The sequence below is a fragment of the Cygnus olor genome, chromosome 2, assembly GCF_009769625.2.
Source record: "Cygnus olor isolate bCygOlo1 chromosome 2, bCygOlo1.pri.v2, whole genome shotgun sequence".
In the NCBI taxonomy this organism is placed as follows: Eukaryota; Metazoa; Chordata; class Aves; order Anseriformes; family Anatidae; genus Cygnus; species Cygnus olor.
The window spans coordinates 56,869,062-56,893,388 of record NC_049170.1 but is presented as its reverse complement, the minus strand read 5'-3'; the positions used below and the strand labels follow the sequence as shown (position 1 = coordinate 56,893,388).

At 35.2% G+C, this 24,327-nt stretch overlaps 1 protein-coding gene across 3 annotated transcripts in view; it reads left to right on the top strand.

Moving 5' to 3' along the window:
* CNTNAP2 (contactin associated protein 2) overlaps nt 1-24,327 on the top strand; it is a 1,166,415-nt gene that overhangs the window by 636,067 nt on the left and 506,021 nt on the right. The window lies entirely within an intron of this gene.

Sequence of the window (24,327 nt, the reverse complement as noted above, 5' to 3'; positions counted from 1 at the left end):
ATGAGGTACCTCCAGTTCACACAATATAGCCAAAGGCCTAATCTATAATTCAGTTAAAATCTGTGAAATTCTGTGAAAATATACTTAATCAGCATGCAATAGACTCAATGTCAGGTCAAGGTTTGAAATATCCAAGAGAGAATTATTTTTTTCATACTCTCCATTATTAAGTAAAATAAGTAACTTCTGTGCTATACAATCTTGTAAAGAAAGGATGATATTTTCATTACATGACATTGCTCCCTTTAACCTGGAAATTATGGAACTCTTCTCAACCATGAGAGGGAAGTGCTTCATTTCCTGCTTGGACTTAGGCAGAGAAGATTATTTTTTTTCTGTCTGTTAAGTGCCTTAACATTGGGTTTCCAATCCATGACAAGTGCCTTAACATTGGGTTTCCAATCCATGACCTGCAGGCTGGATTCTACCTATCTACAGCCTACTATTTGTTTTACTAATGGCACTTTTATATATACTTGCTAATTCAGAATACATATATATATACATATATACAAATTGTGATTCCTTTCAAAGATGCTTGAACTATGGCTGGGCTCCTTTTTAATTTCAATTATGTTCTTTTTTTCTTCTCTAGTTAAATATTTCAGCTTTCCATTTAATACTGCTTCTAGTTGTCATAATGCTAGCAATTACCAAAGTTTTGGCAATGTGTAGAACTAGTATCTATTCATTTATCTGCTTTTCAAAGTCCACAAATAATGCCAGTTTTGAATGTTTCAAATTCTGTGTAGGAATATATTATTACTTCAATATTGTTGATATAATTTGCAAACATGGTCTTACTGGCAAAAAGCCATGTCTTTTTCTTTTTCAGTGTTTTGCTGTTTTTTCACCTTTGCTGTTTTGAAAACACTTTTTTTTTTTTAAATGACATTTAACACATTGCTAACACATTGCTAACACATTGCTCAAGAGTTAAATAATAGTTTGGAAGGGGTAGTGACATTGCAGCATAAAATCATTTGATGTGATTTTCTACCTTTTATCTAATTCTAGTGCTGATTAGCAGTCATATTCTCAATCCTATTGTGATCATCAGGTAATGGGATATCTAAACCAGGTGGAAATACGAAGTCCTTTGTCCCAGCATCAACCACACCACTACCACCAGTTTGGCTACTACTTGATTTCTTTTTCTTTTACATTATTTTGTGCTATTGATATTTCCCTCTGCTCAGCACTGGTGAGAACATACCTGCAGTGCTGTTACCAGTCCTGGGCTCCCCAGTAAGAGAGACACATACTGGAGAGAGTCCAAGGAAGGGCCACAAAGATGATTAAGGGATTGTGGCATCTTTCCTATGAGGAAAGGCTGAGAGAGCAGGGACTGCTCAGCCTGGAGAAGAGAAAGCTCAGAGACAATCTGTCAATGTGTATAAATATCTTAAAGGAGGGTGCAAAGAAGATGGAGCCAGGCTACTTCCAGTGCAGCCCAGTGAGGCAGTGGGCACAAAATGGAAAGCAGGAGTTTCCCTGTGAATATCAGGAAACAGTATTTTACTGTGAGGGTGACTGAACACTGGCACGTGTTGCCCTGACAGGTTGTGGAGTCTCCCGTGTTGGAGATGCTCAAAAGGCACCTGGACACAGTCTTGGTCAACCTGCTGTAGGTGGTTCTGTCTGAGCAGGGAAGCTGGACCAGATGACCTCCAGAGGTGCCTTCCAACCTCAACCATTCTGTGACTCTGTGATAAACTGAAACACATAACTTTCAAAAATATTTGATCAAGGAGTATAAAATGTGAAAAAAAAAAAAAAAAGAAAAAAAAAAGTGCCTACAATTAGAACTGCTGACAGCAATACAGAATATTCTCTCATTCAAAACCTAGTGCCAAAACTGAAACATACACAGCTCAGTAAGAAAGCTAAAAAGAAGAAAAGAAAGGACTTGCTCTATTTCCACATTTCAGTTTTAATCTATCCTTTGCTTTTTTTGCTGATGCAGTGACTTTTCTCATTATACTTTCTGTATATTCACTAAGACCACACCAATGTAACCATATCAGGCCTTTTGCATGGCCATTGCTTGAAGAAAGCAGGAAAAGAAACAGCTCTTTTATTTCAATTCCTGGTTGCAAGTCTTGCAAAAATCCATGTATATCATCAGCTACAAAGCCTTTATAATTTGAAGTCCCTGCTACTTTTATATTGCATTGTAAAAGAAGTAGCTAATCGTAAAAAAAATATAGTGAACCTTATTCAGGATGTAGAAGCAAGCACAATCACGATTGATAGATTGTGGGCAGTATGGGCCTGAGTTTCAAAGATACAGTAAAAGCCTGCACATTGCTGAGTGCCTGAAATAGAATTGCAAAAGAAACTCATTTACACTGATGCCTATTAATAGTTCATGAAGTCTTAAAATGCAAGGAACAGTGGTGGGCTGTGTTGTAGCACATATTTGAGAGACTGGAAAAGTAGAGTTTCTTTATATCACAGATATTACTAGAGAAACTGGTCAGAGCAAGATGTCCTTAACTTCTTAACTCTATTCCATGCTGTGTCTGCTTGGTTTTATTTTTATATTTATATTTTAATTGCCTGACCTTCTAGTATGGCTACCAAGAGATTATTCAATAATCTAAATGTTCATTTAAAACTTTATATTGTTATGAATGTCAATAACCCTTTGATTGCTATACATACATGTTTTATGCGCATGGAAAATGAATTGCATTCACCTTTATTCATTATAAACATAAAGCTCCCACCTTTCTTCTTCCTGCTAACAATCTTATATTTTACCTTATATATTTATATTTTTCCTTATATATTTAAAATACACATTTAATTGCAAAAAGACAGAAGAATCCTTTAAATTGCTGAGATTTTACTCCTTGTACTTAGGAAGATAGATCAGAAGTTAAAAGGAACTTAGTAATAATTAATTTGCTTAATAAACTTTAAAAAATAATAACTTAAATATTAAAATAAATGTATTTCTTCAGTAAGAGTATTAAAGAAGGAAAAAGAAAAAGAATCAGTAAATTAAACAGTCTTGTAATAAAGTCATTAGATTAACCTTGTGTTGGTTCCTAGTCTTTTGTGAAACTGAGCAAATCATTTAATCCTGTGCTGTAGTTCTTATTTATAAGATAGGGATAACAATTCCATTCTTCCTCATTTGTCTTATGTATTTGTTTTAGAAAACATTTGAGACACAATTTATCATTTGTTACATATAGGTGCAACAAGAAGTGGGGAAAAAAAAAAGACTTTTTTTAGTGGTAGGTTGGTCCTATATTAATATTGAAAAGCATAGTAAATTCATTACTGTGAAGAACAATATTTGGGGTTTCCAAGAAAAAACAAGCAAACAAACAAACAAACAAAAAACTCTCAGGGAACTCTCAGTCAGGAATTTTAAAGAAGCAGCTCTCATTCTACTTGTTTCTTTGATTTCAGTTTGAAATGGTGTCTCTGAAATTTAACAGTATTTTTCATAATTTTCACTTTATTTCACTTTTTTTTTTTTTTTTGTACGCAGTTGAAATAAACAGTTCTGCTTTTGTTTTGTTAAGAACAATTTCATTTATGTAACACCTGATGTTCAAACATCTGTGTTTTTGCACCAGACCTCTCAAAAACATTGCCTTAGTTTTGGAATTAAGCTTAACAGTTGATGGTAAGAGTGGCCAAGTTGTATGTGATACATAACGGTGGTGTTTTAAAGGATGTAATAAGACAGTTGCATCTGTCCTTTTTTATTTATATCTCAGTGACAGTGCTGGAAATTGTTTTATTTCATTCTGATCTCACTGGAGGAGAGTTTGGAATTTGATTTTTTTTTTTTTTTCATGTAGGAATGTGTAGGAATTTTTCAAATTAGTCAAATATTGTAGTGGAATTAAAATGGTCTTATGCCTAGATAGAACTGTGAGAGGGGTGAATTGGAGGTAAGGGGAGAACTACATGATAATGATTTGGCATGAGAGCTTTGCTTTTCCATTCAATTTAGTCTAGTGATAGCTCTTGTACACCCATATGCTCCATCTCTGCATTCTCTTTTATGTATGTTGTCTGTTTCACTGAAATAATTCTTTAGAATTTACCAAGAGTTGTTACTGAAATGGCAGATTAGATGTTTTTTTAACTTGCTGTGAGGCTAATACATCCAGGTCTAGCCAAGTGAGAAAAAGAAACTTCATCATAATTGTGGCTCTTCCACAACTTAAATAGAAGGAATTTCATTCACTGATCAGAGCAACAGTCTGCTGATGTTAGAAGATAAGTCTCTCCAGCAGCCAGGTCATATTTGTCAATTGTTAATTATTTTGAATAAAGAATACTAATTATGTTCTGCGTTTAAAATTTCCTAAATGATCCTAATCAGATTAAAACACCGTAATTCTCCCTAGAGCTAATTCATCTTTATGCATCTTTATGCTGTGAACCAATTTTTGATAAAAGAAAGAGGAGACTTCAAAAACGTAAAGAATGCAACAATAGAACTTCTTCAGGAATTCCTTTTCCTTGATCACAGCAGAGGAGAAGCAAACTAACAGTAATTTAAAGATGATAATTTCTGTCATAACTTGACAGCAGATTTGAACAAAATAGAAATTAAATAGATGAAGAGAGTAAAATTGAGAACACAGATTTGAGAGCTAGTGTATGCAGAGTTGGATAATGTTTGTTGAAGCAACGTGACCTTGCTAAGTTCCTATAAATGCTCTGCAACTAAAGGACAGTAAAAGAGATTTATTTATTTATTTATTTTTATTTATTTAATTTGGCAGGGAGAATTCTCTTTGACTTGATTCCCAAAAGAACAGAGGATCAAAGAAGGTATTTTCTTCCACATAACAAGATCATTTATTCAGTTCTTCCTTAAAGTAGATATACAATTTTCTACAAACACTCACCACAAAAACAACTTAGTGAGAAGGAGGAACAATCATATAAAGAAAAGAGATACCGTGGCCAATTTAAACACTAAACTTGCTAAATTGTGGATTCTCTGTATCCTACTTAAGGTACTTGGTATGGAATAGAATATTGTTGCACCATGAGCAATAAGCAAGATACTTCTGTAAATGGATGTGCATCCGTGCATCCATGTATTCTACAGTACAGTTCCTAATAATAATAATAATTTATTTTTTTAATCTGCTTTAATTAAGACATTTTTTAAACCTCGCTGTATGAGCAAAAAGAAACAGAGAGTTGATTCTTTTTTACTGTTACAATTGCTAAGTGTAATCATTATTTTGTAGCAAATTGACGGAGGGAGCTGTAGTTATAATTGGTGCTTGTTTATTAAAATATTTATCATAAACGAATTACTGCTTCTGTCTTTAGGTCCTGGTTTAAATTCTGAGCTAATGTTTCCTCAAACAAGGAGCAAATTCTCATTTTAAGATGGTCTGTCATAAAGACTTGCTATTTTTTCCTCCCACTTAAAATGTAAATGTTCATATTTAAACAAGTTACTATAAGAACTACACCTACAGAGCATAATATGTATATGTTAACTGTAATTACTCATTTTAATATGCTTTATGTTTAGTTTCACATAGCAGCACTCTTTGAATACCCTCATACTTCAACCTAAAACATTGTGATGAAATGCCGTAGTGTCTGCAATTCTCCTTGCATAATTCATCTGGATTCATGGTAGGAAGAGCCATTATATAAAACAAGTAGCAGCAGCCTGAAAGCTAGCGCATGGGCATTTCTTATTCCCAGACATTCCCAGACAGCTGGGAATTTCTTAAGAAAAGCCACTGTAAGTGTATATCATATGTGTACAAGTAGGAACATACCTCATTGGAGATTTTGCTTTGGCTACAGTAAAGCCCAGACTATCAACATGTTTCTGATGGCATTTAACATTGAAACAGGCTATGGACTTACAAGATGAGTAAATCTTCTCAACCTTCATCTCCCATATTCATGTTAAGGAACTGCAGATTTCTTTGACTTAGAAGTTTAATGGCTCAGGATGTTTAATTTGCAGTCAGTGAGGCTAACAGAGTACGTGTTAATTCTATATGTCTGCAGATGAAAAACAAACAAACAAAAACCAAACCAAACAAACAAACAAAAACAAACAAACAAACAAGAAAAAAAAAAAAAAAAAAAAAAAAAAACAGAATTCAAACTGTTAGCCAGATTAAATTCTTTTTACTTTATATCTCTTCTGAGTCAACTTCCGGTTTTTCCTTCAAAATACAAGTTTCATTGTGCTTTCTCAGTGTTACACCTGAACAAACCTCATTAATTCAGCAGGAATAATTTCCCCCACAGCATGCCATATCTATGGAAGCCCAAAGAAAGTTAATCATTTTGCTTAGAAGTGCTGTTTATTTGAATGAACTGTGGAGATTCCTATGGCAAAGTAACAGTAAGAACACATGTAATATTACAAATATTACAAAACTACATGTGACTCAGTGATTGAGCCTGCTCTAAACTGTAAGCTTAACTTTAGTATATGAAGTTGAAATGGCTTTCCTACTGCCATTAAAAAAAAATAAAAATGAAAGTAAACACGAAGGACTTTGTGTGCTTCCTGATTTTCTATACTATTAAGAAAATCATTAGTCCTTAGTGAATAGTCATAATTACCAATTAATAATAATTACCAGCCTTCTGTAGTAAATCAGATTTAATTACCAGTTTGATAGGCCATAGAAGTTTAAAAGAAGTTGGCAAATATAGAAAAAGAAGGTTTATCAAGCCATATTTTCTGTGTTGTTTAACCCACTTTTAAGCAAAGTGTCAGGGAAAGTTGTTTTATAAACAGCTAAATTATTCTACACTGAATAACTTAAAAAGCAATGGATATTATTTTTATATATATTTAAATATATTTAATTAAATTAAATTAAATTATTTTAGTAAAAGAGTCACTTGAAGTTTTTGACTTCAAGCAGTATTCCTGCCAGCAAGGGATAAGGAACAACCCATAATGAAATCTGATTTCCATTCAACATGCTTTGGAATCTCAGGTGTGTCTTGATTATAATTTAATAACACTACAAGTAAGATGGCATTAGTTAAACCACCAACTTTTCAGCAAAGTTTTGTTTAAAAATCCATTTCCAGATGGTCTCTGAAATGTGAGGGCAAGTCATGCATAAAACAAAAAATTTACTGTGGTAAATATGTTTATTTACTTAAGATTTATTTATTTACGTGAATTTTATAGGACAATTGCAAAGCTGTTGTTGTTTTATAACATCTTTCATCGCAGAAGTTGCTTAGTGTCAGTGACAAAGTGGAAAAGGCAGATACATTTGCGTAAAGATGAACAGGTGTATTTGTATGTAACATACCTTCTATAAAAATCAATTTAAGCAAGAAAATCATGTTCCAGTTTTTAACAGTTCAAAAGTGTTTAAAATGTGTTTATCATTGCCTATTTTAAAAGAACATTTTAGGGAATTTTTAAAAACAGGATTAATTTCATATTCAGATTTCTTTATTTTTCTTAAATTTTTGTAGCAACTTTAATATGGTCGTTATATTAAAGAGTAAGCTCATTTGAGATCATATCTTAAGTTTTTGCATTTTTTTTTTCCTAATTTGTCATTACAGCAATAAATGATTATTCTAAAACTTCAAAAGTTACACCATTTCAAAATGACAGGCATTTCTTGCTATGCTGGCATTTCAAGAATGACAGCAAAGCCAATAGCTGTAATATTTTTTCTGTAAGGTGTATGTGTTCTGTATAAGGACTCAGAATTGAAAATAAATAGGTTTTGTTCTTTTTGCTGGTTTTGTTTGCATGTTATTATTATTATTATTATTATTATTATTAATGTTTTCCCTGGGGAAAGGAGTTTCTTGTCAGCAGATTCCCAAGAGCTAAAAATACTTACTGAGGCTCTGAATGAGAATGCGCACTCCGATATGACTCGGTCCCAACAGTTCCTCACAGATCTCCAGGCAACCAGTATGGGTATACTTGTCAGTAGCAGCCACGTATTCCTGTTACAATGAAAAAGTTGTACTCAGCCATGTTTAACTGACAGTGTCACAAGGCCTTTAGCAACAGAGAACAGAATGATTTATTACAATTCTGCTTATGAGCTGCATAGGTCAATGATTTATCTTCATAAAATACTAGTGACAGTCTCTACTACATATCAATGTTGTTAATCCCAGTAAAGTATGATGCAAAGATAATATGTTCTCATGATTTATTGACTGTAGGTCTTAAAATTACTAATCATGCATATGACAGACCACCTGATGCATAAAATGCAACAGAAAATCTGCAATGAAGAATGATTATAGCAGTACAGTTCAAAATTCCTATCAAAAAGAAATTTTTGTGAGGAGTGAGATGAAATTTTCTGACCCTAAGAAATCTATATTTGCATTAATAATTTTCAATAAAAGCTGCAGAGAGGGGAAAAATGATAAATATCTGCCAGATTAACCTCTCTGTTTTCAGTTGTGGTCCAACTTGTGATCTATAAAACAACAACAACAAAAATATTAAAATGTGACTGGACACACACACACACACATATATATATATATGTATATATATAAAAATGTCTCAGCTACTGATAATTCCTGATTGTATTCAGCAGTAATTTTTTCCTAAGTATCAGATGATCTTGGGAATATTTAATGAAATTTTCATCATCTTCCTCTCCAACCTCCCCCCTCCCCCCGACAGGGCGGTCTACTAGAAAAAGAATAAATTCATTAAAATATAAAGATATTTGCTAAGTAAAACATGGTAATCATGTAGCTCTTAGAACTGTGTAGTCAGTAAAAAGCCTAAAAAGAAGTTTTGAAATGTGTAATATTACTCCATTTGACTGTAAACTGTTGAACTGTTAGAATCTCTCATTATTCTCCCTAACAAAATGTCAGAAGTAGATAGAGAAGAACTCACTATCTATGAACAACTTTCAAACCTCAGCTTCAGTGTCTTTTGTAAAAATATTAAATTAAATACCTAGATGCGTACAACTTACAGTATTTCAAATTCATGGAGGAGAAGCTGATTTGTACCAGCTCCCTCTTCTCTGAGGAACAATGGGAAGGATGACAGTACAGTACCTCATCTAATAACTGCTGATCCTTCCACTCACACAAAGAAGTTATTGGAGCTGTGTTGCAAGGCAGAAATTTGTTCCAACGGTGGCTGTGGCATAATTATTGCCTTCAGTAGTGGTGGTTCCAGTTTCTCATAAAGTCAAGGTTTAGTTATTACCTCCAACACTAAGGTACCTCTGGAGACCTTGCAAACTTGAATCACATTCTTCATTTATATATACACATGCAACTTCCATTCACTGTAGAAGTAGTTGCATATATAAAGCTATTGAATGTCTCTTTTGAGTATACATGTTTTGCAATGGAGCCTTAATTACTGATCAGACCCAGCCTTAATAGATATAATCATTTAGCAATATTTTGTTCTATTAGGTGCCATTTACCGGTACTATATTTTTTACTTAAGGACAAATATCTTTAAAAAAATATTTTTAATTACATTCCACGAACAAACTGCAAACCAGTAAGATTTGATCTTATATGATAATAGCAGTAGATGATTTTGCAGAATCAAGTCTTAAAATGTCACAAGAAATAAAATAGAATAACTTTTTTGTTTTGTTTTGTTTTGTAATACAGATTTTCTGGCAGCAAACTGGCTTCTTTCAGTTTGGAACGTTAACTGCATACCTAAAACATTAGTCTGATACAACTGTCTTTGCATGATTTGACAAATAAATGTTATGATAATTTGTATAATACATATTAGTTAGGTTCTTTCTGATATTATAGGTAAGGTAAGAGGGACAGTCTGGATTTCATTTTTAAAGTAGTAAAGCTTCATTCAGTTCTTCTTACATTTAATGTTAAGCAGCACTACTTTCTGAGTCATGTTGATTATCCTACCTTAGATGCACAATGAAAAGGGAAGTGCACATATTCATATTTTGTTTCTGTGAAACAATGCAGCAGAAAGCTTTTATCTTCCAGAATTATTATGGTTTCATTTTAATGTCAATTCTTTTCAGTTTCATTTATGGCAAAGGTGATACCTTGTGTCAGAGACCATTTTGCTTATAAGGTAGTGAATGAATTGGTTTGGTAATTTCTTTCTCAAAGCTTTCACAATGCATGGACTATTATGCACACATACAGGCCAGGAACTTACTAACCAAATGTACGAATAAACAGTGTTGTCTTTTGTTGTATTGGTGACTGTTCCTAGGACATAGACCTGCTATACTTGTAACAGCTTAGAATTAAGCTTAATTTATCTGCATTTTCGTTCCACAGTGTTTTTCCTGTGTTGGGATTTTTCTGATCATTGAAATATAGTTTATTTAGTAACTAAAAGGTTGAAATATATGCACTTAAAAGTCTTTATAGAGGCAGCATTCATTGCATATCTGATATCTGCATATTTTTAATATTTTTAATGCTGTATTACTGACTTAAAAAAAGGGGGGGGGGGGGGGGGGGGGGGGGGGATAAGAATTTGTCCATCAGCAAGGTCCAGCAGTTTTTGTTGTTGTAATATTTTCAAAATCCACTTTATCTTAAAAATGTAAGAATTTTCTGAATCTGGATATATTTACTTGTATACACTAAAAATCACTAGGTATTTCAGCCTATCTAGTGAAATGAAATTGGGGAAAAGTTGGGAAAAAAAGAAGAAAACAAACCCAATAATTTTCAACGTATTTCACTACTTTTTTTTTTTTTTTTAAGCCAAAATGTAAAAAACAAAGAAGGTTTAGGATTAAATGAAATATCATTTTTCTTTAAAGTACAAAAAAATATATTTTTTTTCAAAATTTCAAGAAAATTAGTGAAACTAAAATGCATTTTTTTCCCTTTCTCTTTCATGCTAGATATTAAGAATGAATTAATTAATCTAAATGTTTGGTCAGGCAGAGTAATGATGATTTGGAATATTATTATTTATCTGAAAATAAATATTTTGATATTAGACAATAGGAATCTTAGTTTTTTATTTTCTAGAACATTTTCTGCCTCAAAAGAATAAATTTATTTTAGCATACATTTTGCATGCACCTAGCCTTTTGCTGCTCACTCCTTTTGCACCTCTACTGAGCTCTTTGTCCTTTTTTTATGTTGCCATTTCCCATTCCCTGAGAGTGCCTGGTGGTGGGGAAGACTCAGCCTTCTCTTTGACTCGCAGCAGAGTGCATTGGGTTGGCTGGTGGAGGACAAATGGGGTCTCCTGAGGGCACCAGCACACGTCTAGCCAGGCAAATATGCCTGCAGGTGCCCAGCAAGTGAGCATGCTCATGTAGATCTACTAGTACTTTTGCATGTGGGCAAGCAAGGCTGTGGGAGGCAGGCTGGTGAATAGAAATGGACATAGGCCCATTTCACAAGGAGACTGGGCAGGAATTTGTAATCAAGTGCTAGCTTTCTGTCTCACTAGCAAACCTCCATCTCTGTTTTATGAAGATCCCTTGTTTAATTTGGCTACAAATAGAACATAGTGGGACAGATGACACTTGAGAGATTCACTTCTCTATGTCCTTCTGGTGTGCTCACTTTGAGGAAAATGCACATCTGCCTCCATCTACTGTCCTAACTCAGGGTCCTATCACATCACCCTCCTAAATCTGTAGAATAAAATATTATAATATCTCATATCATTTTTCAAAGTACTTAATTTCTGAAAAATAATTACTTGTAAGTGTGTACTTAGCAGAAAATTTGTCTTCATTGACATAGTTATCTATGCAGTGTGCATATGTGTAGGAAGATATCTTCAAAATAGGTCTGTATATCTTTTTGCAGCATAGAATTGATGTTAGTATCTTGCTTTGCTTTTTTGTCATCCATTATGTTGAGGTGAGCATTAGAAATTAGTAATTAAAGGATAATAATTTAAGTCAGAGTTGTGATGACCACAAGGGATAAAATACACACTTAATAGTTAAGAACAAGGCAATTTTAGATACAAGATAGAGAATGAAATACTTATAATATTCCTACCTATGCCTACCAATTATGCATTTTTTTTCCATTAAGCAAGGTTTTAAGGAGATCATACTGTGAATAAACCTTTAAAGCAGCTATAAAAATACAGTTTTCTACTCATACATAGGGGGAGAAAAATACTGAACAAGGGTCAAATTTACAAAACAAAAAATGACAGTTATATTTACTTCAAGCTCAGGGGTATTAATTTAATAAAGGTTGTTTCCCTCACTCACAGAACAGATTCAGTAATTATAAGTACAGTACGGCATATAAGAATTCAGTTGGGAGTGAATTATTTTGTAATGGAATCTGGTAGCATTTGTAACTAGGAAAAGCTACTGCCTCTCCATTACAGTGTTTTCGATTATCACAGACTGGTAGGTGTGAAAGATATTGCAGTTCATCTAATTGAGCTTCCTAAAAATTTAGTGTTTTGCATATGCTAGCTTAAATGCTCAGCTGATACAGATGCCCAGAGGTTCAGGACTTCAGCAGAGGTGTTCTACTCAGGTTGTTGTTGCAATTACCTCTATGGTGGGATTAAACCCAGCTGAACTCCTTGTAGCTTAAGGCATAATTATGTGGACCTTTCATAAATGTTTCTGATATTTGAGACAGATAATTTAAATGTTGTATTGATAATATCACAATTCCATATCCTGTAGCCCCTCCATTATTAGCTTGTGATACAGGTATGACAAGTGTATGTGTGTGTGTTACATAGCACTTTGTTTCTCTCCTGCCAGCTTTCCCAGTGTCTTACTAATCATATTGACAGGGCCATCCTATTCCTGGCTCTCCTCTGTTCCAGTAGGTATGTTCTGTCTGGATTTCAAATGTAGCATTTCTAGCACCCAGTACTGTATCAATGCTCAGCTCTGATCTCACTGCTGTGCTGAATGATCCACTGCTGTTAGGTTGTATTTGACATAGCTTCCTTTCCTCTTTAATCATGTTTGCGCTTGAGTCATATTCTAGGAGTCTAGTGAAACTCTACTGAAATTCAGGGTTCATATAATGCTGCAGTAAGGAGCAGCAAAACTATCAGTGTCTATTTGAAGAATAGATTGTGTGACTTCTTTTTAAAGGCATAAGGTCTAGTCATTTTAAACCACACATTTCTCTTTGGTGAAAGTTGCTAATGAGAGGAAATGCTGCCATATTGAACTGTCAGGGAAACAAAGGAGCTGGACACATCTCGAAGTTTCTTTGCTCCTTAAAACTTCCTTTATGCTGAAAGGTTGCTTTCATTAGGTACTTCCTCCTAAATGAACACATGAAATACTCTAGGACACAGCTCATTGATGGAGTCAGAGTACATGCTTCCTGCAGCATTTCTTCTTCCTTTGAAGTATAACTTGTGTTGTCCAAAAGTAGTCTGAGGAAGGCAATATTAAGTAAAATGCAAAGCAGTCTTATAATACCTGCATTAAAATTTTTGTTTTGTGGTTTTCTTAAAAAACAACTGCGTAAGGTCTGACCTTTATTGGGGCTCTCTTTGAAAAACAGTATATTTTATTTTAAGTATACCTGTTACTGTGCCAGTTTTCCTTAACAAAGAAAACATAATATATAAAAAAATATTTTTAGTTAGTAAAGTGGATCAACTGAAGCAATCATTATGTTAATACTTTACTCTGTTTCACTAAGAACTTTATTCTCTGGGTTTTGTTTGTATGTTTGGTTTTTTGCTGGTTTTCTGGTTGTTGTGGTTTAATCCTGCAGGCATCTAAACACACAGCTGTTCACTTTCTCCCCCCCTGCAGTGGGATGGGGGAGAGAATCAAAACAAAACACAACAACAAAAACAAAAACAACAACAAGAACAAAAAGGTAAAACTTGGGTTGAGATAAATATGGTTTAATAGAACAGAGAAGGAAGGGAAAAGAAGAAGAATACAAAGTAAGTGATGCACAATGCAATTTTTCACCACATTGCTGACCATGCCCAGCCAGACCCCAAGCCGCTGCCCCTTTGCCTCCCCCCCCTCCCCCTCCTCATTGGCCAGCCTCCAAGTTTTGTTGTTCAGCATGGCGTAATATGGTATGAAATATCCCTTTGGCCAGTCCGCATCAGTTGTCCTGGTTCTGTCCCCTCCCAGCTTCTCATGCACCCCCTGACCTGCTCACTGACAGGGCAACATGAGAAGCTGAAAAGTCCTTGACTAAATGTAAGCACTGCTCTGCAACAACTAAAACATCAGTGTATTATCAACATTATTCTCATCTCAAATTCAAAACACAGCAGCACAACAGCTACTGGGAAGGAAATTAACTCTATCCCAGCTGAAACAAGGACATTGGTTTTGAAGGCTTTAACATAAATAGAAAACTAAGCTGTCCCAGCAAATACATGATAATGCTGGGGCAAATATATTCTTCTTGGGGCAGGGACATCCAACTCTGACTTTTTTCTTGCAGTAGTTCTAGTAACTTGGGGACTGATATGGTGGGGCAGTGTTTCTATCACATTTTTTTTCTTAAGGCTTTTGATAGAAGAAAACTGATTTATTTTCAAATCAAAATCCTGATGTACTCAGCAAATGCTTTCTCTGTTTCAGACTCTGGCTATGTTTGCAGTAGGCAAGGAGCGCAGCATGACAGAAGTGGAGCTGCAATGCAGAACAGTTCATGTAGAGACCTGAATGTCTGTTCAATGTCATTTACACACTAGAGATTGGAGCTTGTTAGTTTGGACTTAGTTTCATATGAACAAAATACAGTTCTTGGGCTTTGAAACTGATACTAATACAAAACAAGGTCCAATAGGCAGGACAGCTGGATATACTTCACATGCATACTGTAGTGACAAACTAAAAACTAAACATATTTTACCACTGCAGATAAAACCCACCAACACCTCTACAGGTTCACGGTTTATGTACAGAAATGCCTTTATGCAGTTCTGCTCTGTGGAGCTCACTCCTTTTCCTTATGGCTGCAAAACTAGTCTAAAGCAAGGTGAAGTCCAGCCTCAAGCTGTCATTAGTAGGGTCTTGACCACAGCGTGGACAGGTCTTTAAGAAAAAATCAATCTTCAGGTGTAGCATTAACTGGTTTTGGCAGTCAATAAATATATTTGGAGTATTCAAAGTAAAGAATAAATGGATTAATATAGTTAGAGTTTAATGAACTACAGATCATGAAGAAAGACAAATTGATTGATCATTGGTATTTCCTAGGTAGCATGTTCCCATTTAGGGCATTTGTTTGTTTGTTTCTGAGGGGGAGCAATGGTTTGGTTTTTCTACAGTTTGTACTTCTATGAGGCAGCAATTTAGCTAAATCCTTATAAAAAGTGTTATAATTTAGAAGAAAGTTGAGTTTTTCTGCTGTTATGTGAGGCATATGTACAATGACAATAAAAAGATTTAAAAAAAGAAAAAGAAAAAGATATTCTTATAATAGGATTAAGGCATGAAAAGGGTTGCTATGTGAATTTCCTTTCAGAATATCTTGTGCCTAGAGCTTTGTGTATCTTCTACAGAAGAGTATAATGAAAGTGTTACAGGTGCTGATTTAAAAGTATTGCTAAATGAGCAACATTAATCTGTTTTGGTGTACCACAAGTAAGGTGATAAAACAAGACCAACTTTTCCCCCTTCATATGCTTCAAGCTCTCAAGTTATGCATAGATGACTGCTAGAAAATGTGCACCAAAATACCTGTTCGGGTGTCTGAGACATATTTAGATGTCAGTTTGGCAGAGTACTTGAATGCATTCTCAGCTTTTAAACCCTTGAGTAATCTCCTACCTAAGCGTGATTTAAAATATTCTTGTTGATTTGAAGCCATCATTAGGAAGTTTATCTCAAAGCAATGTTACATTTGCTTTTTGTCATTGGTCAGCAAATGTCAATTTACCTGGAGTAAACATGGAGTTATTTTCTGCTTTTTACATCTGCTTACCATCATAGCCTTCCCTGCCAAGTTCTGTTTTGTTTGTAATTAAATATTCTGTTTAAGCAAAAGTAAAAGTGTTCCAGTGGGGCACCTATGGGAAAATCTAGGGAAAGAAGAATTAGTCTATTCTCCTTGTTACTGAATAATTCAGCACTATGAAACAAGAAGATACAGATTCACTTTCCCTCTTCTGTCTACAATATCTAGTTATCTTATTTTTATGTTATTTGTTTGGCATGAATGTGCAAAGAATAGGTACTTTATAGGTATGCGAACTTGATTAGTCCAAAGATAAGACAAAGTAAAGTAAGTTACCTGCTGTATTCTTTTCATAATTTAGCTATCTAGATAGTAAATATATAGTAAAGCTTATAAACAGTTGTAGTTATACAGAAGGGCAGCAAATTCAGAAAGGTATCCCCCCTAAAAGCTAAAGATATCCATATTTAATATGGATAAATGTGATATGGTAGTTATAAAACTATTAAGATGAACAGGAAAGCCCTGGTTAGCTCACTTAAATCAGAATATTACTATGTAAATAAATATAAGATATGAAAATAAAAATCCAGTGCACAATCACATCTGGCAAGTCACTGTAAAAAAAACATAAAATTAAGTTAAAAATTTATGAGTATAATGCTGTTTATTATAATTTGCAAGGAAAAAAAATATAGAAAAAAATCTGAAGGTTTCTTATATGAAATGTGAATGCTAGATAAAGAAAAGTTAAGTTAGGTTACCAGTTTCAGTAATTTAAATTATTTGAAACCTAAGAATAGACTTTTTATTAGCATGCTTCTGGTTTTAAGTGAATAAGGAAAGTAGATTGTGTTCTATATACTCTTACAGATGTAGATAACTATTTTTGACTTGGTGATATATAATTTGGATATGATCTACAGACCTGTATATCAATTATAATGTTGTCAGTTAAAAGTAGATAAAGCTAGATGCTGATCTGGAAAGAGTTTTGAGGAATTAAGGAACAGTTATGCTAAATAATCTATGTGTGGCCATAGTCTATTTCTTAGTAATTAATCCTGGAGTCATTTGTTGAGATGACTAACATTCAGCATGTACAAAATCCTGTACAATTCCAGGGCACCAGATTGCTTTATGTTGTCTTGACATGGACTTGAATACATGGACAGTGGAAAAACGTGTATTTGTCCATTAACAACAGCATTCTTTCTGTGAGCTGAAACAGATATAGAGATTCCAGTTTCCAGGTGTATATATTTTCACACCAAAGCCACAATAACACTAGTATTTTATTTTTTCCTCCAAGAATAGAGATTATGAGAAGAGCAGTCACAGGAAGGAAAAAAAGCGTGTGCTTGTAAAGCTAAAATTGGTTCAGCAATTTCATGAGTATCTAAGATTAGAATTTGCAAAACTTTTTTTTTCTTTTTTTGTCATTCAAATGCAAATGTGTCTTTTTATCTGTTTTTATTAGATTTCAGTGAATGACAGAACAAAAAATCATTACAAGTTTGACCATTATTTGCCAGGTTTATGGTCCATTTCATTGAAATTGCCAGTTGTCAAGCCTCTTATAGGAACAGGGCTGAATGTGATAGTCTGCAGCATTGCAATCATATATATTCACTTTATTTTCTGTTCAACGTTGAATAGTATCCACTATGGAAATAGTAAAATGACCTAGTTTTTTTCTTTGTTGCTGTTTGTTTGTTTGTTTGTTTTGTTTTGTTGTTGATGGTTGATTTGGTTTGGTTTTTTGTTTGTTCCTTTTTTTGTTGTTGTTGTTGTTGTTGTTTTTAATATATATTCTATATAAACAAGGCTACAGTCATATTTAAATCTAAATCTTAGAATCATAGAATAGAATCATAGAATATCCCAAGCTGAAAGAGACCCATAAGAATCATTGAGTCCAACTCCTGGCACCACACAGTTCTACCCAAAAATTCAGACCATGTGACTAAGTGCACAGTCCAAACGCTTCTTAAACTCCGACAGGCTTGGTGCAGTGACTACTTCCCTGTTCCAGTGCACGACAACCCTCTTGGTGAAGAACCTCTTCCTGATATCCAGCCTGAACCTCCCCTGTTGCAGCTTGACCCCAGACCCGTGGGTCCTATCACTGTTCACTAAAGAGAATAGATCAGCACCTGCCCCTCCACTCCCCCTCCTGAGGAAGCTGTAGACCACGATGAAGTCTCCCCTCAGCCTTCTCTTTTCCAGGCTGAACAGGCCATGTCACCTCAACCGCTCCTCATATGTCTTCCCCTCTAGGCCCTTCACCATCTTCGTAGCCCTCCTTTGGACACTCTCCAACTGTTTCACGTCCTTTTTGTACTATGGTGCCCAGAACTGCACACAGTATTCGAGGTAAGGCCGCACAGCGCAGAGCAGAGTGGGACAGTCACTTCCCACAACTGACTAGCAATGCCAAATCTTCATCTTTTCTTTGGCATTAACTTAAAGAGAAAACTCAGGATAAATAAAATGTCACTGATGGGCAAAAACTTGTCATGTTCATAATAACTGATCTTAAAAAAATACCTCTAAAATACCTCTGGACTCATACATGAGGACAAAATTTGTCCTAATTGTTTTGGTTTTGCTGGAAAGCAGGGTTTTACGCCATTAAGATCCCTTTGAGGACTTCATTTGCTACTAACGTAGCTTACTGATCATTTGGATAGCTGAAAAATGAATAAATTAAAAAAAAAAAATGTAAAAGACTTTTCTGAATCATATCCTGAAACAGAATTATATAGTTAGTTTATTCTATAAACTATCTAAAGCATTACCATTGCAATAGCTATGGATTTGTCTTTCCAGTTTAAAAAATATGGTTATTGAAACACAGAAAAGCACAGCTCTTGAAATAACATCCTGTTTTTTTTGTTTGTTTTTGTTTTGTTTTGTTTTTTTCTCAGTTGACTATCAATACACTAAATCCTGTATATTTGAACACAAGTGAATGTTTCAAAATATTATTGGCTCATTTTCTTATAGTCAGAAATCCTGGTGCAAAGTTGTACTGAATTAGTGAGGGGTTAGATAGAAATAGCAACTAGAACACCATCTTCAGATGAAACATGATGTCTGGCTAAAGTGAAAGAAGTTGCAGTCAAATCAATTCCTCTGTCTTCTGCTTCAGACGGAGCAGGTCTTGCCATCAGCTCAGAAACTTTGAACAGACTTCAGGATTTCTGGATTTCAGGAAATCCACACAGCTATTGCTGAATACCCAAGAAAGCTTCCTTGTTTCTCGCACCTCTGAGGCTTGTTTGTTTATCTGCATCCTGTTCTGTTCAGCTGTCTCCAGAATAGAATTTATAAGAATTTACTCCTAGGTTTCATCTCCCAATAGATTTTACAAGAAATTACAGCATAAAATATTTACTACAGTAGTAAAAACTAAAGAGGTGTGTGCAGCAGCATAGTCTCACATTGCTTCAGTGCTTCAGGGGGTGCTAATGGTACTATTCTTCCTGTGTCTTATTCTTAAACATTAAATCTCTTAACTGAATTTTACATGTTGATCATATCAAAATTATGACAAGGTTCTGTTCTGATGTAGCATATGTTATGCTGTTGACTTCAGTAGAATTTTGTCCATTTATATTAGCAGACGATAATTTGGCACTCATTAGTAACTACTGAATGGGTCGGTAACTTTTACAGGAAGATTTTATCTCACAAGATTAATTGTTGAAGAATTTAAGATTTTTGCTACTACAGTTTTCTTCGAGACATAGCTCAAATAGATGTTATCTACGTTGTCCATTATGTATTAAACTCTTGTAGTTTTAGGTATTCCTTAATACAGTCCTTCCTACATGTCTGTAATAAGCAAAACATCTGTTTCTTCTTGTTCAATCAAAGTGCTTACCTCAAGAGTCCTACTTTTAAAATAATGTCATTTAAATAGAAATCTGAGATAGGGAGAATACATTTCATTAACATTTTAAAATTTGAATATGAAACCAGCTTTTCCAGAAATGAGCAGGGAATTTGTGGTGCTAGCAGTATGTATTTCTTTTTTTTTTTTCCCCTCAATTTGTATACCAGAAAGCTACAGTAAGATGAAATGAATGCAAATAAATATATGTATCAGCTCAGATAAGAGAAATTAAACTGTAATGAGAAATGATCATTTTGAATTTGGGATGTTCTCCATTACATACCTAACAACGGAAAATTCTTTAATAGAGCCATATTCTAATCTGAATATTCAGTCTTTGTTTGCAGAAAAATCTCAGTTAAGCTTGGCTTTTTTTTTTTTAAAGTCCAAATAGAAATAATTCTGCAGTACATATAAGGCATTTAATAAAACATTACAATAAAAATAGGTCATGCATCTATACAAACTTATCCTCTATGGGACCATATGCTATGTATCGCAATAACTAAGTCCCTGCAACAGAGCATTACCACATTAAGAAAGGGAAATTAACACTACTGGTTCTAAATACAGGCATATAAAACAGATAAAATGTGGCAGAGAAAAAAGGTGTTCTTACTTACACCAGTGGGGAATGCTGTTCTGTAAACACAATAGTGAGTGCTCACTGAGAGTTGATGAGCAATCTTTATTAGCATCCATCAGTAAACTCCATGGAACATTATTATCAATAAAAAATTTCATAAGCAAATGCAAAATTGCGATTGAATTTTTCTGCCAACTTTGAGATGGAAGAGTTGGGAATGTTACTGTCATATTGTAAAGCTCCGTGAGGATGGTTAATATATCTAGGTAAGAAGAAGACAGTCTTAACTTGTCATTTTAAAGTCAGTAAAGTGCAAAATGCAAAAATAGAAACAGTGTGATCTTTCAGGAACCAGCAGAAACAATACTAACTTATAGGGGTAAATAAGTTTAATACAGTGCTTCTCCAATCATGCCTCTAACAGGCAGCTTACAGGCAGCAGTGTGTCTCCTTAGTATACTTTGATAAATGCTGTGCACACGAAGTTCTGTCTGCATGGCATTAGACTTTGCTGGTAACCTGTAGCTCTCCTCATGCTTTGATTTCCATTCGATCTGCTCGGCAGATCCATCTGCACCGCTGGTTCACCTTCCCCCTGCCTGGTTCTTTCCTTGAGTCATGGGAATTATTCATTTTTTTTAGAGTGGTGTTAGTGAGCTTGTGGTGCTGGCTGGGGAGCAGGGCCGCAGTCATCTCCAGCAGCTCCTCTGTGCCGCCCCTTCCTCCTCACACCTCTCCCCTGCTCCAGCCTGGGGTCTCCCGGAGCTGCAGGGCAGGCTCTGCTGGGCACCTGGAGCACCTCCTCCCCTAGCTGCTCGCAGGGCTGCTTCTCACACTCCTTTCCCCACTGCCGGGCAGCGTTTGGCCCTTGCTGAGCTCCGCTCCCCCGAGGAGCCCACCTGTGGCCGAGGGGCTCAGCCGGGCCTTGTGGTGGGGCCACTGGAGCCAGCATGGGGCAGCCCTGGCCTCGCCTCACAGAGCCGCCTGGCAGCCCCCTGACATTGCCTGGGCACCTGCACCCAGTGTTGTATGTATATTTATATCTAATTCTGTTTAAATGGGCTGAAAAGTTTTATCTATTTGGTTAACAATCTCAAAAAAATTTATCAAAATGAAAAGAAGTGTCCATAAAAGTGAGAAAAGTGAACGTTTTTGGAGAGACATTTTCTGTGTAAATACATCAGTAAATTGTAAATCAGTAAATCAGTAAATTGTAAATACAAATAAATTGAAAATACAATGCTGAAACATCAGTACAGAAGCAGGAGAAAACTAGGGACATTTCAGTACTTTTGGGAGACAGACATATTTAGAACTCACTAGAAGTGTGACATAATTTCTCTAGCTACAGTTTGTCAAGGTACCAAAGCTTATCCTTTGATATAATATGAATTGTGGTACAAGGTACACCAATGCTTTTTTTTTTTTTTTTCCTCACAGGCTATTGTTTTCTTTCTGTAATATTCCCCTTTCCAAGGAATGCTTTAAACATACTTACCTGTAGATTCATGAATGAACGGCCTGTGCTACCATTTTCATCCCTTGTGTTTTAATAGCAAAGATTTAATTTTGTCCGGAAGTCTCTATTCATTGTTATTGAGTTCAGGGCAACAATGTTCAGGGCAACAATTTGATAAAAACCGAAACGGATTTTTTTTTTTTTTGATAGGTCATCTTAAGATGTAAAATGGGGATTCTAACTATGATGTAATAAACTTCAGTTGTAATAGAATAAATATGCTGTCAAAATTTTGTCTTGGAACTCTATAAAACAGAATTATCTTCTTCCTTTTCCTTTCTGAGTTTATCCGTAGAAAATAATTTTGTGTTGGTTGAAATAAAGTGTTTTTCTATTTCTTATTTGCTTGCCACATATAATGAAAATGAAAAAGCAGCTCACAAACAGAAAGAAAGCTTTCCTCATGTTTAGTATATTACCTCTTTCATCTCTTCCTACACTAGATTGAATAAGCTTTGGCAGAAACATTTCTTACTGATACATTTTTAAGAGGCATATGCCACTTTTATTCACACTAATAAATATTCCAAGAATATTCCAATATATAACAGCTTCTGTGTTGTATGAGGACTTGATCTTGTATCTTAAACACATAGCAGCATGTGAAAAAAAAAAAAATAAAATCATTAAATGTCTAGGTATACCTGTTTGCCATGAGCATTATTCCTTGTTCATAGATGACACTCCTTGGAATATTTTGAAATTTTGTCTTCCGTTACACTTCTGCTGATATTACACATCCCATTTAATTTCAGAAACAGCATATTGCATTACACTGTGGTTTATTTTGGCTAAGTTTTCATAAATGACTTGGATGTAGGACTAAAAGGTATATTGAGTAAGTTTTCCTATAATACTGATTTGGGAGGAGCTGTTGATTCCGTTGGGGGTAGAGATGTCTTGCAGAGAAATCTTGACAAATCAGGCAGTTGGCCAACTGCCAACAATCTGAAGTTTAACAAAAACAAGTGCCGGATTTTGCACATGGGAAGGGGCAACACTAGATATAGGTGCAGACCAGAGGATGACAGGCTGGAGAGCAGCCCCTCAGAAAGGGATCTGGGCATTTTGGTTGACAGCAAGTTGAATATGAGTTGTGTGCCCTGGCAGCCAAAAGGACCAACAGTGTCCTGGGGTGCATCAAGCACAGCATTAATAACTGGTGGAAGGAAGTGATTGTCACACTCTGCTCTGCTGGTGTGGCCTCACCATTTTAATACTGTGTGCAGTTTTGGGCACCATGGTATAAAAAGGACTTAAACCTATAAGACAGTGTCCAAAGTAGGGCTGCAAGAATGGTGAAGAGCAGATGAAGTCACTTGGATTGTTCAGCCCGGAGAAGAGAAGACTGAGGGGAGACCTCATGGCAGCCTTCAGCTTCCTCACAATGGGGAGCAGAGGGACAGGTGCTGGACTCCCCTCTGGTGACCAGTGATAGGACACAAGACAATGGCATGGAGCTGAGACGGGAGGTTCAGGCTGGATATTAGGAAGAAAGTTCTTTACTGAGAGGGTGATTGGGTTCTCCAGGGAAGTGGTCACAGCACCAAGCCTGCTGAAGTTCAAAGAAGCCTTCGGACAATGCTGTCATACAAATGGTCTGATTATTGGGTGGTCCCGTGCAGACCTAGGAGTTGGATTTGATGATCTGTGTAGATCCCTTCCAATATTCCGTATTCTAGGATTTTATGATTCTAAAGTACACCTTGCTAAGGTGAAAGCACCTTTATCTAGGTGGAGAAAAAATGTTGTTTTAAAGAGGTGCTATGATTTGGAATTTGCTTTTACTAGAGTATTTGCTACTTATTTGCTGACATCACCTAACCTACCTGCAAAATAATGACGAGAACAAACCAATACTCTTTTGCTGATCTTAAATGCCAGCTTAATATGCTAGGCAAAATAGCTTCCTGACATGTGCTGAAGACAATGAAAAAATATTTAAGTCCTGTTGTTTTTTAAAAGTGAACGGACAGATCCATGTACATCAGTGCTGTCAGTATAGGATGATGTTCCCCTAAGATTCAGGTTTTTGGTAGACATTTGCTGTTTTTCTAATGGCTTTGTGACTAATGCCACATCTCAATGAGAGCATTATTTGTGAACTCACCTTCCACATGAGTCTTTTCCCTTCCTCTTTTTTCTTTCCTTTTTAGTGGAAATATCTGGCTTTTGATAGAGTCAGCAATCACAAGCATAATATGCCCTGTGTGGGCTTGTTACTGGCTATAATTAAATGGTTTAATCAATGTATTTTCCTTTTAAACCTGGTCATAGAAACGATTAAGAGATATTCCTCATTAGTAAAATATGGAATATGGCCTTTTGATGGGTAAGGTGAGCGATAACATGTATATTTAGAAATAATTATACCTGACAAAATGGACAGTTTAGTAGTTGCAAGACTTGTATTTATGATGATAATGCTAATTTTTTGGTAATAGTTACTTTAAAATAGCACCTCATTATCAC